This window comes from Rhipicephalus microplus, chromosome 7, assembly GCF_043290135.1.
Source record: "Rhipicephalus microplus isolate Deutch F79 chromosome 7, USDA_Rmic, whole genome shotgun sequence".
NCBI lineage: Eukaryota > Metazoa > Arthropoda > Arachnida > Ixodida > Ixodidae > Rhipicephalus > Rhipicephalus microplus.
The window spans coordinates 4,975,340-4,988,214 of record NC_134706.1 but is presented as its reverse complement, the minus strand read 5'-3'; positions in this window follow the sequence as shown (position 1 = coordinate 4,988,214).

Sequence of the window (12,875 nt, the reverse complement as noted above, 5' to 3'; positions counted from 1 at the left end):
CAATATACCTCTAACGCTGCATCAGTCCGAAAAATTATGCACAACCAATGGCTGTGAATGTCACGTGAGAGCATTTCATATTCGATAGGTTTGTCAAAGGATAATCTACTACTTTAGACTGTTTTGATGTGCACTGCTTTAGTGTCCTTCTGAAGAAATTTACTCAACTCGATGTAGCTTGCCTTCGCACCCTAATGGTTATCCAAAAGGACTTGTTTTTGGGCTAGTTGGTGCATACTTGGTGCAGAAGACTGAGGCGCAAAAAACATAACGTGAAGCAGGAAGAGCAGGAGAGAAGACAGAACAGCGCCACCGTGTTGGCGTTGTTCTGTCTTCTTTCCTGCTCTTCCTGCTTCACGTTATGTTTTTCGCGCCTCAGTCTTCTGCACCAACTAATGGTTATGTTATGTGGCTATTAGAAGAGGCATAAAGAGAGTCCAAGGCATAACGAGGCATGAACAGGTTACCCTAGGAAGTTCCTGATGTGCCTCTCCGATATCACAGCGTCCCCTCCCGGCCACACGGCGGCAGTGTGCAAATAGGTCCACCCTGGACGTATGATTGGCTTATTCGAACCTTTGAAGATGCTCTCCTGGAAAGATGAAATAAAACACGCACCAGTCACAATCTGGAGACATAAGGTAGAAACTGCAATTAGCTCGATGGCCAACCATCGCAAGTCAAAATAAACAGAACAGTTAAGCGACATTCGCCGGTGCTGTTAGTATCCCCTCACTAACTATCCTCTCAGTGCACTTCATAATGCTAATGCGAAAGCATTTTAGTTACTTCTGATAATAATGCATTGGAATCAATTATTATGCTGAAAATGAGGTATGCTCGTGAATTCTATAACGTATCCACCGCTGAGGTTATAGTTTGAAGGAATATATTAAACGCCTTACTAGCGGTGATCCTGGCTATTGTTTACGGTCGAGAAAACAGCACAGGCAGTGGGCTAACATAAGGCATGCGTATTACATGTCGCTTTTGTGTGTGTGAGAGTGAGTGCGTGCGTGCGCGTGTGTGTTTGTGTGTGTTTGCGTGTCTGTGTGACACACAAACAGGGAAGGAAGGGGAGAGGAAACAAGGAAGAGAGGGAAGGAAGGAGAGAGACTGCCTTCAAACGGATTACATGTTTCAAAATTTTAAGTCCCGTTTTGCTACAAAATCAGACTTTTAGTTGTTTTTCATAGCGCGAAAGCTCATTAATTTTGGACAGATTAATCCGCACGATTCACCATGATGATTCAGAATGATGAAGAAGTTTTGATGTCCGTCCTAAATAGAACCTACTAAAATGCCAACTTTTAATTTCGTGCATTTATTATGTTTATTAATGACCGTATAAAAATCCCAAGGCATTCTGTCCAAAACTTTTCATCGCTCCGGGGTCTTGCAGCCCCTGTTGTCTTACCCATCCGTTCCCAAAAATATTCTTTATTCATACTCGGAGTCTTCGGTTTGCCACAACCGCTCCGTAGCGATTTGTTGGTCCAACCACTGCGGTCTTCTTTATTAGTGGAAGTTGTGTGCAATAGTGCTTACCCCGTTTCTGTGGCACACACGTCTGTCTATTATGATCATAACTTTTTGGTACGGGGCGAAAAAGGAACTATTGGCTAAAGTGACTCCTTGTTGAAATGCTCCTGATAAAATGGCCACATGTTTTTTTTTTTTTGGAATCAACCAATACCCTTACAAAGATTACAAGTCGGTGGGAATGCAAAGAGATTTAGAAAAAAAGCTGGTGCCATGCCTTAAGCGTACTATATACATACTTATCGTTTCTTTGTTTATTAGAAGTTGCCCACAGACTGCATACTTACGTTGTACTGTTCCTCGACCTTGTACGCTCCTCTCATGTCCTTGATGATGGTGTTGATTACCGCAAATCCACTGAAGCGGGACGAGTTGATCGGGCCGAACATCTGCCGGTGAGTCAGTTCGTACAGCGAATCGTGGACTATGTGCGTCTCCCACAGACTTACCCTACGAAGGAACAACAAAAGGAAAACAAAAATACATTCCTTAGAGTTACTTGTGTGTGCTTCTTCTAGTATAAAGGCAGGCATACAAAATATCGAAGCGTTGTTGTGGCGCCTCAGATATGCGCAATAATTGCTTTTTAATCGACAATCGCACAGCTATGAACGCTAAACCTTGAGCAATATTGGTGGGCGCTGAAAATGGGGTTGGCCGTTTGAGGTATTGTTATGGCGGACAAACAGACAAACGTACAGACAGACAGACAGACAGACAGACAGACGGACAGACAGACAGATGGACGGACAGATGGATGGACAGACAGACGGACGGACGGACGGACGGACAGACAGATGGACAGACAGACAGACAGACAGACGGACGGACGGACGGACGGAGAGACAGACAGACAGACAGACAGACAGACAGACAGACAGACAGACAGACAGACAGACAGACAGACAGACAGACCAAAATGTTTCCATCGAAGGTCCCCGAGAAAGACTATCGTCTTTAAAAGAGGGTTCAGGAGCCCTCGTCCTACTGGGAAAAATAGTTGGAAGTGATTACCGGAGTTTGCGGGCTTTTCTCTCTTTCCTTTTTACTTTCTGTCGCATTGCAGAATGCTCCCCCTCCGCACTGCTTCCTCCCTCCATGTCGCGAAGAGGACCGCGATGCACGTGCTTAGCAGCGCGACACCTCAGTTGCTGCAGGCAGCAAAGACTTGTCATGCGCTCATACCCAGGCAACAATGGAACGCCGCAACGCGAAACGGGAAGCGAGTTCGACAACAGATCAGACTGCCGCATCAGAAAACAACTGATCACCGACAGAACTCAAGATAGAGAAACCATCAATTATCGAGTGAAAGCTTCCAGAGTATGTCTCCGTGGCGCAAGGATAAAGGAAAAAAAAATGTGTCCGTGACGCAGTCTGTCTAGCGTGTCCGGCCTGTGTTGTTACGGACCGATAGGTCGTGGGTTCGACTTCCAGTGACGGAACTTTCTTTAGGGACGAAGTTCCGTACGCCGTGGGCTGTGCGTCCCGTGTTTGTAGTATGTAGTTGTACCCAGCTCTCGTTTAGTCTATAGAATGTCCGCTAGATGGCGGTACTAGTACATGATGAACATATGATGAGAAGATGCGAGATGGTGGTATTTGAAGTGTTCACTAGATGGACGGACGGACAAGCAGGCGGGCGGAAGCACGGACGGACTGACGGACGCTTCGCTCCGCCTATAATCATTCGCTCGGTGTATATGCTGCAATTCTTTTTTTGCTTTCTGACCATGCCCATTTATCGACGTGATTTCCGTGACGAAAGCACGTCACTGGAGTATTGGTGGATCCCGGCGTAAGAGGCCGGCTCATACAAGTACGCACCCGTTCGGCGTTCTGGGGCCGCTTTTGTTTGCGCTCAGTTTTTGTTTCGTTACTGCAGTGACATCTACACCGCCATCGACAGTTGCGAAGCATTGTGTGAAAGAAAACTGACGTTTCATCAAACAGGTAATCTCATCAACTCGCCTCTAAGAAAAAACTGCCAATCTTGCCATAATTCGTGCAAGGCTGGGTTACAATAAAGCTGGGTAGCACCTAGCTCGTCCTACCTTGGCTAGGCTTCTACCTTCTCAGCTATCTCCTTCCACCCACTGCTATTCTGTACAAGTCTATGCTATACTAAACAAAGCTATGCTATACAGGCTATGATGCATTAGGCATTTGCTATAATAAACAAGGCTATGCTTGCTCTTTCTCTTTTTTGCCTCAGTCTGTTTGTTTTCTCTATCTATTGTTACTTATTTCTACCTATCTATTCTCTTCTCTCTATTTTTCTCTTTCTCGCTCTTTTTATGTAGTGGTTACGACGCTCATCTCCGGGTCATGGTTACTCTGGTTCGAATGTCGCCTCACAAAGAAACGTTTTCGCTGATAATCACTCTATTTTTTTTCTAATCATTTCTCCCACTGTGTACTCTCTCCCTCCCGCATAATATACAGTTATTGAATTCCGGGCCCGAGAAATCGGCGCAGCTGTTCTGGAGGCAGTGTTCCTGGTAGCAGAAGAAAGCGTAGATGAATGAGGGAATCAAGTAGGATTAAAAAAATGCTGGAGTGGAAGCTCCCGCAATGCCTTGCCAGCAGAAGTGAAGCCACCTTTTGCCACTGCCAAGATGGCGGAAACACGTTCTTTTCTGATACTGCCCACTTAAAGATCAGGTGGCTTTGATTTGTTAGTGTGAATTCTGCTTTAGTTCTATATTAAAAAACAGTTGTTCCCGATGAAATAACACACAGAAACGAGTATGGGTGATTAAAATTTCCAAGAAATTTGCCTCTAATTAGGGGCTCACTGAGGAAAACTAGTAACACTAAGACGCACTTGGTTGGAGCACTATGTGACCAGAAAAAGTTTCCACATTACACTTGTTGGGCGTGCTTTATCATGCCCCCGGTAAGATGGCCGCCACAGCCGCCATTTTGCCAGAGGTACGGCTTGACTCGTAGGCATTGATTTCTGCTCCAGCAATTTTTTAGATCCTCCTTGGAGGGAATGAATAGAGTGCGGGCCAGCTCATAATGATAATTTGTTTTTTACGCTCCGGCACGTGCAAGACCTCGAGTGTAACATCTCTGTCGTGAAACCCTTCTTCATTGTCATTCGCGAAAAACTCACAGCAGTCGTATGAACGTGGCGCCCCACATGCCGAGGTACCAGTCGGCATGCGCGTAACGGAGGCGCTGCACGAAGTTGACCACATTGTCCGCCATGCTGAGATTGTACCAGTACGTCGGGTCGTCGTAGTACAAAGTGTGAGTCCTCCCTGAAAGATGCAGACAGACGCTTGTAAAGCCACGATACAATGTGCACTGTGAGAAATATACGTGGGGATATTTCTGCTCACGCGTCAACGTTTTCCTGGTGAAAACGAGAGGCTCGTGGTTGACGTTGATGGCGTAGTAGAATGCCCTGATGTAGACGTAGTCGGTGCACTGATCCGTCTTGTTCCAGATGTCGCGCGTGATGTACTCGAATACGCAGATCAGCGTGAAGTTGCCTGCGAGAAGCACCGGATGCAGTTGTGGAGAACCGAAGCCAGTTCCACGCGGCATTTCATGGGACAGTGCATCCATCCGTGGTGCGCTATTTATTGCCTCCGAGAATGGTGGGTAGGCGATCTCGCAGGCAACGTGGTCAAACGCGATCGTGGGAGAACTTGGACATACGAGCAGTGAACGTTAGATTCCTCACTTCTAACTGTGCCAAGAGAGCCCTCGAAGACCATAGATACGGCAGGGCTTATCAGATGGATGGCATTGCTAGGGCTTTCGCGGGGAGTACGGTATGGCTAATGGTCGACGGCGTGATGGCCAAATCGTGCCCTCTTAAGCGATCACAAGAATTTAAAGGGGCATTTTGATCCGGACTCATTTTGAACTTAGTTTAGCAGCGAGACCCAACGTTCTTCAGAAGCTTCTTAAACTGAGTTCTACCTATGTCCCAGGCATGCATGTATCCAGGGCCTCAAAACTTCACCATTACAGTATTTCAAAACAGAGTGCCGGGTTTTATGAATCTGTGTCAGCAACAGCAGCAATCTTTATTCGATTACAACACATCGCGCTTTATTTAGATGAAGTCCTTGAGGAAACGTGTCCCCGCTGCCCGCTTCATGAGAATCGGCAAGAGACTTCCATCTTCGTCCGGAATTTACAGGTCAACAACGAATATTCACTGACACGTAACGTCAGTTTGCATCGATGCGCAAGATCTTTCATAAAAGGAAGCGAAAATGTTTCCTTTACCTAGAACATTCTATTTTGGACGTTAAGTCGAGTGGAGCGTTAAGTTCGCGAGTGCAGTACTTTATACTAGCCATACTCGGAGCGCCTTGTTTGGTAAGCGAGCGATGCTCCAGCTTGCAGCAGCCCTCTACAACTTGCTTGTCATTGACTTTCACAGCATGCCGCCAGGGCCGCGCCACCGTATCATTTTGCACATGTCCCTATACCACAGTGAAGCCTGCTTCTACGGATCTTACGAGAAATTTCATAAGCGTGTACTTACGAACTGGTTTCCCCGGTCGAGACGCTGAAAAAAGTGAAAGAAAAAGTATGATCAGCGACTTAACGATAAATGTGAAATAGTTCCGTCAACGTTATGTAGTACCATTTTAGCTATGTTGCACTTCAGACACTTCCATTACGCCGATTCAAATATCGGGCCTGCTTTCACATAACTTCCCATTATTTTCATTCCTTTACATCAGGGCGGGGGAGGATCCAGCCAGTCATTTAGGGGGGGGGGATCACTTTTTTGTTTTTACGAGTACAAAAACTCTGTCATAGCATAAATACTGTTAATGTGTGGTCGAAGCAGTCCCATTCCTTTGTCCTGATTGGTGATAGCAGGTGGACGGCAAGCACTAAAGAGAGGGGGAGGGTGTGCCGACAGGTTTTTGGGGGGGGGGGGGGTCGATCACCCCTACCCCCCCCCCACCCCATCTGCATCCGCCACTGCTTCGGGGTCGCGCAGTCCACCGCGTAGTCCAATGTGCATACTGCGAAGAATTCGCGGCCCAATGTCGCCAAGCCAGATTGCTGGTGGGAAAATAAAAGACTGCCCACAGCGTGCGAAAGTCGAGGAGCGTTGTTTAGCGCCGTACTGTGCCAATGGGTGAACGCGAGCCCACGAAGCTCTCAGTGTTGTCGCGTGGTTGTGACGATGAAAAAATCAAAGGTCAGCCGATAAATGTGAAACATTTTTTGCATAAGAATGAAAGCTTGAGCAAGTTGGTATGGGTTCATCTTGGCTGAACAGCGCACACGGGACGAGGACGGAAGAAAAGTTGGGGCATTCTCGTAATATCTCTTACACGTAGTTTGCATTTATTGCCCGGGTATAAGTGAGGGTAGCACACGTAGTTTGCATTTATTGCCCAAGTATTAGTGTGGATAGCACACGTAGTTTGCATTTATTGTCCGTGTATAAGTGTGGGTAGCACCCGTGAAGATGCACAAGGTGCACAGCGCTTGTCTGTGTTTTTTTCTTCCGTCCTCGTCCCGTGTGGGCTGTTCAGCCAAGATGAAACATTTTATTGGGCAAACTCGCGCACAGTAAATGAAGTGACATTCCTTGTGAACTGCTCGGGACAAGTACCGTCGTTGATCGTCGAAAATATGAGTATTGGGGGAACGAGCTGTCTGTCACGTACTACATCAGTGACGAAAACTGCCAGAATTATCGTCCGTGCTCGCGTAAGATACTGACTAAACTTGACTAGTCGCGTCCTGCTCATAATATTAAAAGAGCAATTCGTGACCATCGCGAAGCTTCCCAGACATACGGCGCGGCGTGCACTGAACAACGGAGGGAGCAGTTGTTACGGGTGAAACATGACCACATGAAAACAAACAAAGAAAAGAACAAGAAAAAAATTAGCACGTGACAATGTTGTAACGGTAAAGGTGACATTAAAGAAGCCCTCATGGTGCCTGCCGAAATTAATCTTTCCCCATATTTGAGCACTGTAGAGCAAGAAAAGCTGGCTTTTACACGAATGCATACGATACTTGCGGGGCAAGATCAACTCCGAGGTTTATACGCAGCTAAGTGGTAAATGAGCATACTTTTTCTATCAAAAAAGCGCGCTCCTGTCAATACAAATCACAAGCATGGATAACAGAGGAGAAGGTGCCGTTTGCTGTCACACTTACTGTAGGGCTGGTACGGCGTTGACATCGGCACAGATGGAATGGACGGTGAGGTTGTCGTCGTACTTAAAGTCGGTGTCGAAACCTGAGAAGTCCCAGGAGCCGTAGTAGTCGAGGTGCTTAGTGTGGAACGACGAGTCGACCTGGGAATAGCAAGAGACGGAGTAGATGGTCTTATGGTACTGGGACCTGTCGCTCGTTCACACCGGTCACTTCCACCGGTCGCGAAGCCATTTGCGACAGACGCTCAAAAAGCAGCGGATGTTCGCCTACCAGCGTCCGACATATAATCATCGCCACAAAGAATTCACGCCCGGTCGTAAAAGGCTCACATTGTCGTTGCCCCGTAAGTTAAGCTGACGTCATCTTAGCGCACATGCGATTGGTTCAGGGCTTCACGAATGCAGTCACGCGAGTGAGGAATCAAGCGGCGAGCGACTCAACTAGTCGCTTTACGACTATTGCGGTCATTGGCGACTGACACGGTCGTGCGACCAGTTCTATTCGCATGTGTGAACGCGTCTTTAGAGTCGTCGGCCTTAGAGTCCTAGGACCGTAGCTGGGCTCCCCAAAATGAATAGAACACATGCTCGCGCGCAGCATTCGCTTGACCGTACGCAATTACAAAGGTTACACCCGTCCGGCTCAGACGAACAACACACTTCGGCTAAGTCTAGCTTTACTTAATTGGGCCCGAAGTCAACAAAAAAATCTATCTTCCTGAAAGCCGTTCGGGCGCGCAGTGACACACAACAAAGAAGTAACTCCGTTCCGGCCAAGATTCTTTTCGGCAAATCCTGCATTTACCTTTCGGCTCAGAAAGGCGTACTCTCAAACGTCCGCATGACGTCACTATCATCGCGTCGGCAGCGGCAGTTGCTGCGGCTGGTGTCGTGTGTCATTGGCGCAACTCCTTTCTCTAAATGGTCCTTTTTGGCGACAAAAGGGGGTTTACTTCAAAGAGCTTTACACTCTAAAAAAAGAGCGAGTAAAAAGGGTGTCTTTTTGTCCGACAACAACAATCGTCATCTATATTGCCTTCCATCCTTGCGCTATCACCCCGCGCCCGGTACATTCCGGTCACGATCGACATGCTCATTATCAGGGTTACACTGCATTCTCGATAGGAAAGTCGCCAGCGCCGAGTTTTCAAGAAAGGAAGCACACGCAAGCCTGATGACGATTATTGTTGTGGGACAAAAAGGCACCCTTTTCACTCGATATTTTTTTAGAGTGTACTTTTTTCCGTCTGTCACGGGTATTGGTTTTCATCTTTTTCGGGCGCCGCAACTTTTCGTAGTGTATCGCCACTAACAAGCCCTCTTAAACACCCTGCCAAGCTACACTTATTCATTTGATTTTACAAACGACGATATGACCAGACAAAAACACACGTCGCTAATGACACTCTGGAAACAATCCTATACAGTATTCCAATGACACACCCAAGCAAACAACATAGCAAGGTACCGCGAATGCGGCATTGCCGATGGTGGACTCACCACGAGGGATCCAAGGGAGAGGACAAGCGGCGCCCTCCCCGTGGACCCACCACATGAGACATCTTTTCACGCCAGCCGCCAAACGCCAAAGAGGGACCGTAATGCCAGTGCAGGCATTTATAGCTTCGCCGCCGGGAGGCACTGCTGGCGCTACCGCAATGACCATAATGATGATGATGGTAAACTTGTACGAGCATTATGCCACCTGCCGCTCGATGGCTGTTATTTCTAACTGCAGCCTACCCACGAAACGCGTGTGTGACACGAGGCGCCAAACACTTTACAGGGGGTCACCCACAAGGCTTACACTGGTATCGGTGGTGTTGGCTGCGTGGGGCTTGGGTATAATGTGGTCGCTGTGGGTCCTGGGCGGCCGCTCGGAGTTCGGGGTCCCAGACTTCGCGTTGTGCTAGGAGTTCCAGGATGTGTCGTTGGACGACTGCCTGGGGGTATGGGGCGGCCACTCGGAGTTCGGGGCCCTAGACTTGGCGTTGTTCTAGGAGTACCAGGATGTGACGTTGAACGACTGCCTGGTGGTCTAGGGCGGCCACTCGGAGTTCGGGGCCCTAGACTTGGCGTTGTGCTAGGAGTGCCAGGATGTGACGTTGGACGACTGCCTGGGGGTATGGGGCGGCCACTCGGAGTTCGGGGCCCTAGACTTGGCGTTGTTCTAGGAGTGCCAGGATGTGACGTTGAACGACTGCCTGGTGGTCTAGGGCGGCCACTCGGAGTTCGGGGCCCTAGACTTGGCGTTGTTCGAGTGCCAGGATGTGTCGCTGGACGACTGCCTGGGGGTATGGGGCGGCCACTCGGAGTTCGGGGCCCTAGACTTGGCGTTGTTCTAGGAGTGCCAGGATGTGACGTTGAACGACTGCCTGGCGGTCTAGGGCGGCCACTCGGAGTTCGGGGCCCTAGACTTGGCGTTGTGCTAGGAGCGCCAGCATGTGACGTTGGACGACTGCCAGGGGGTGCGGGCGTAGTGGGACTTCGTCCAGGCGTGGAAATACGAGGTGTTGCCTGCGGAGATACACAAGACATCCGGGCCGTGCAAATGTGCTTGCAGCGAAACCACTGGACGTAGTACAATTGTAAGCACGTTTACCGTAAACACGGGAGCATGTGCAGCACGCGAAGCTGCTTGGACGCATGCGCAGTGCCTTAGCTGCAAAGCTATATTTCTCCATCGCACGCAATCTAAGCGTGCCGTGCTCGGAGACGCTCATCTATCTATCTATCTATCTATCTATCTATCTATCTATCTATCTATCTATCTATCTATCTATCTATCTATCTATCTATCTATCTATCTATCTATCTATCTATCTATCTATCTATCTATCTATCTATCTATCTATCTATCTATCTATCTATCTATCTATCTATCTATCTATCTATCTATCTATCTATCTATCTATCTATCTATCTGTCTGTCTGTCTGTCTGTCTGTCTGTCTGTCTGTATGTCTGTCTGTCTGTCTGTCTGTCTGTCTATCTATCTATCTATCTATCTATCTATCTATCTATCTATCTATCTATCTATCTATCTATCTATCTATCTATCTATCTATCTATCTATCTATCTATCTATCTATCTATCTATCTATCTAACTATCTATCTATCTATCCATCTATCTATCTATCTATCGAAAAGTTTTTCACAATAAAAAAAGTAAGGAGTTAATATAAGGGTACTGAACGCTGGGCGAGTTGGTAATTCATAACTACAAAACTGCGCGAAAAAGCGAAAAAAAAAACAGGGAACGCTGCGCTTGTGTGTGTGCCTCCTCTGCTTCTTGTCGCTTTTTCGAGTAGTTTTGTAGTTAAGAGTTATTGATAGTTTCATCCCATTTTGCTCTTGCCCAGGAGTCTGAAGAACTGGCGAAAAGAAGTTACATGCACATGCGCGGACACTGCGCCTTATCGGAATATTCCAAAACGCTTCTGGTAATTCTATGCCGGCTCTGCTCGTTAAAGAAGTGTAAAAATAAAGCAATTCTACGTGGGTAGAATGGCCAGGACTTCCGGTAGTGGGACTTCCGGGCCTGACAGTAGCTGGACTACGAGGCCTTCCTGTAGTGGGACTACGAGGAGGCCTTTTTGTGGCGGGACTACGAGGCCTTCCTGTGGCGGGACTATGAGGTCTTCCTGTGGCGGGACTACGAGGCCTTCCTGTGGCGGGACTACGAAGCCGTCCTGTAGCTGGACTACGAGGCCTCCCAGTAGATGGGCTAACAGGCCTTCCTGTGGCTGGACTACGAGGCCTTCCTGTGGCAGGACTACGAGGTCTTCCTGTAGCGGGACTACCAGGAGACTTACGGGAGAAGGGCCCTTCGTCGGTTTATGATGGCTGGTACCAGGGGCCAGTGGTAGTCACCCTAGTGCTTGGTGATTTCGCTGTGAGTTGAAGCACAAGTTGAAGAAACGTTTTACAGCACATCTGTTATGACCGCTGTTTGTCCGGATCATGATGTCGACAATAAACTATTATCATGCCGGGGCTTCAATTTGAAGTCAAGTTAAGCATAGCCAAGCCTCATTAAGACTACTTGATGAGTAGTAAAACCTAAAGGAATATGTTGAATTAAGATCAGTTAGAGCCTCAATAAGAATAATTAATCAAGACATGTGCCTAGACATGTTGATCTTGGCCACACTGCCTTGATTAAGTCTTTTGAAGACTATGACTTAGCATTTAGGGTTACTTGCTAATTGAATCTCGAATGAGTTGACATTCAAAATAATCAAGGTAGGCCTCAATTCCGCCAACTAAGGCAGTTAAGTTTATTTCCACAATTAAGGCAAATAAGCCCGGCTGCTTGGTGCAATGGTTCCCAAGTGATTCCACATCGAACCCGATCGGTACCTTGCCGATACTGTTGTTTTACAGTATGCACAACTTGAACACTCATGTATCGGCGACTGAATTCACGTGTGCCTAGCGAAGCCAAGGCTATAGCCGATTGTGAACGAGCTCTGCTCTGTCGCAGCTTTGCACGATCCAGTAGAAACTGCACCATTTTTCTTGTTCTTTTTTTTTCAGACGTCGTGAATGTAGAAGTAAGGGCGACGTTGTCGTCACCATGTTGAAGCACGAAACATTTCCGCAAATAGAAAGAACAGCGTTTTGTTGAAGAATGGCTCACACTGCGATCGCTTTGATGAGGTGTGAATCTTGAAATACTGCGTGCCGTTTAATGAAAACTGACATACAAATATACCAAGGAAACAATAGGGAACTATGAGAAGTAATTGAGGACGGGGGAGGGGGGGATTGCTGCCGTGGTAGCTCAGCTGGTAGAGTATTGGACGCGCTATTCGAAAGTAGCAGTTTCGGTCCCTGCCCACGGCAAGTTATCTTTTCGTCCACCTTTGTTTCTTTACAATTACAATAGAATTACTTGTAACAACAAAAGCAAATACTTTCCTTAAATTTACTTTATTAATATTCTGTTTAACAAAGAAAACAAACCCTTAAATTTACCCTTGTTTTCTTCCTATGTACCTTTTAAAGAGGACCTGTTCGACTGGCTCATTTTTTTTCTTGTTGGCAATAAGCAGATGAATTTCAAGGGATCATTAGGTGTAGCCTTCTGTCGAAGCTCACTTGACAGGGAATCGGGAGCACAATTCGATTGTTGTTGATGGAATGAGTTGCGTTCCCTCACTAATTTAT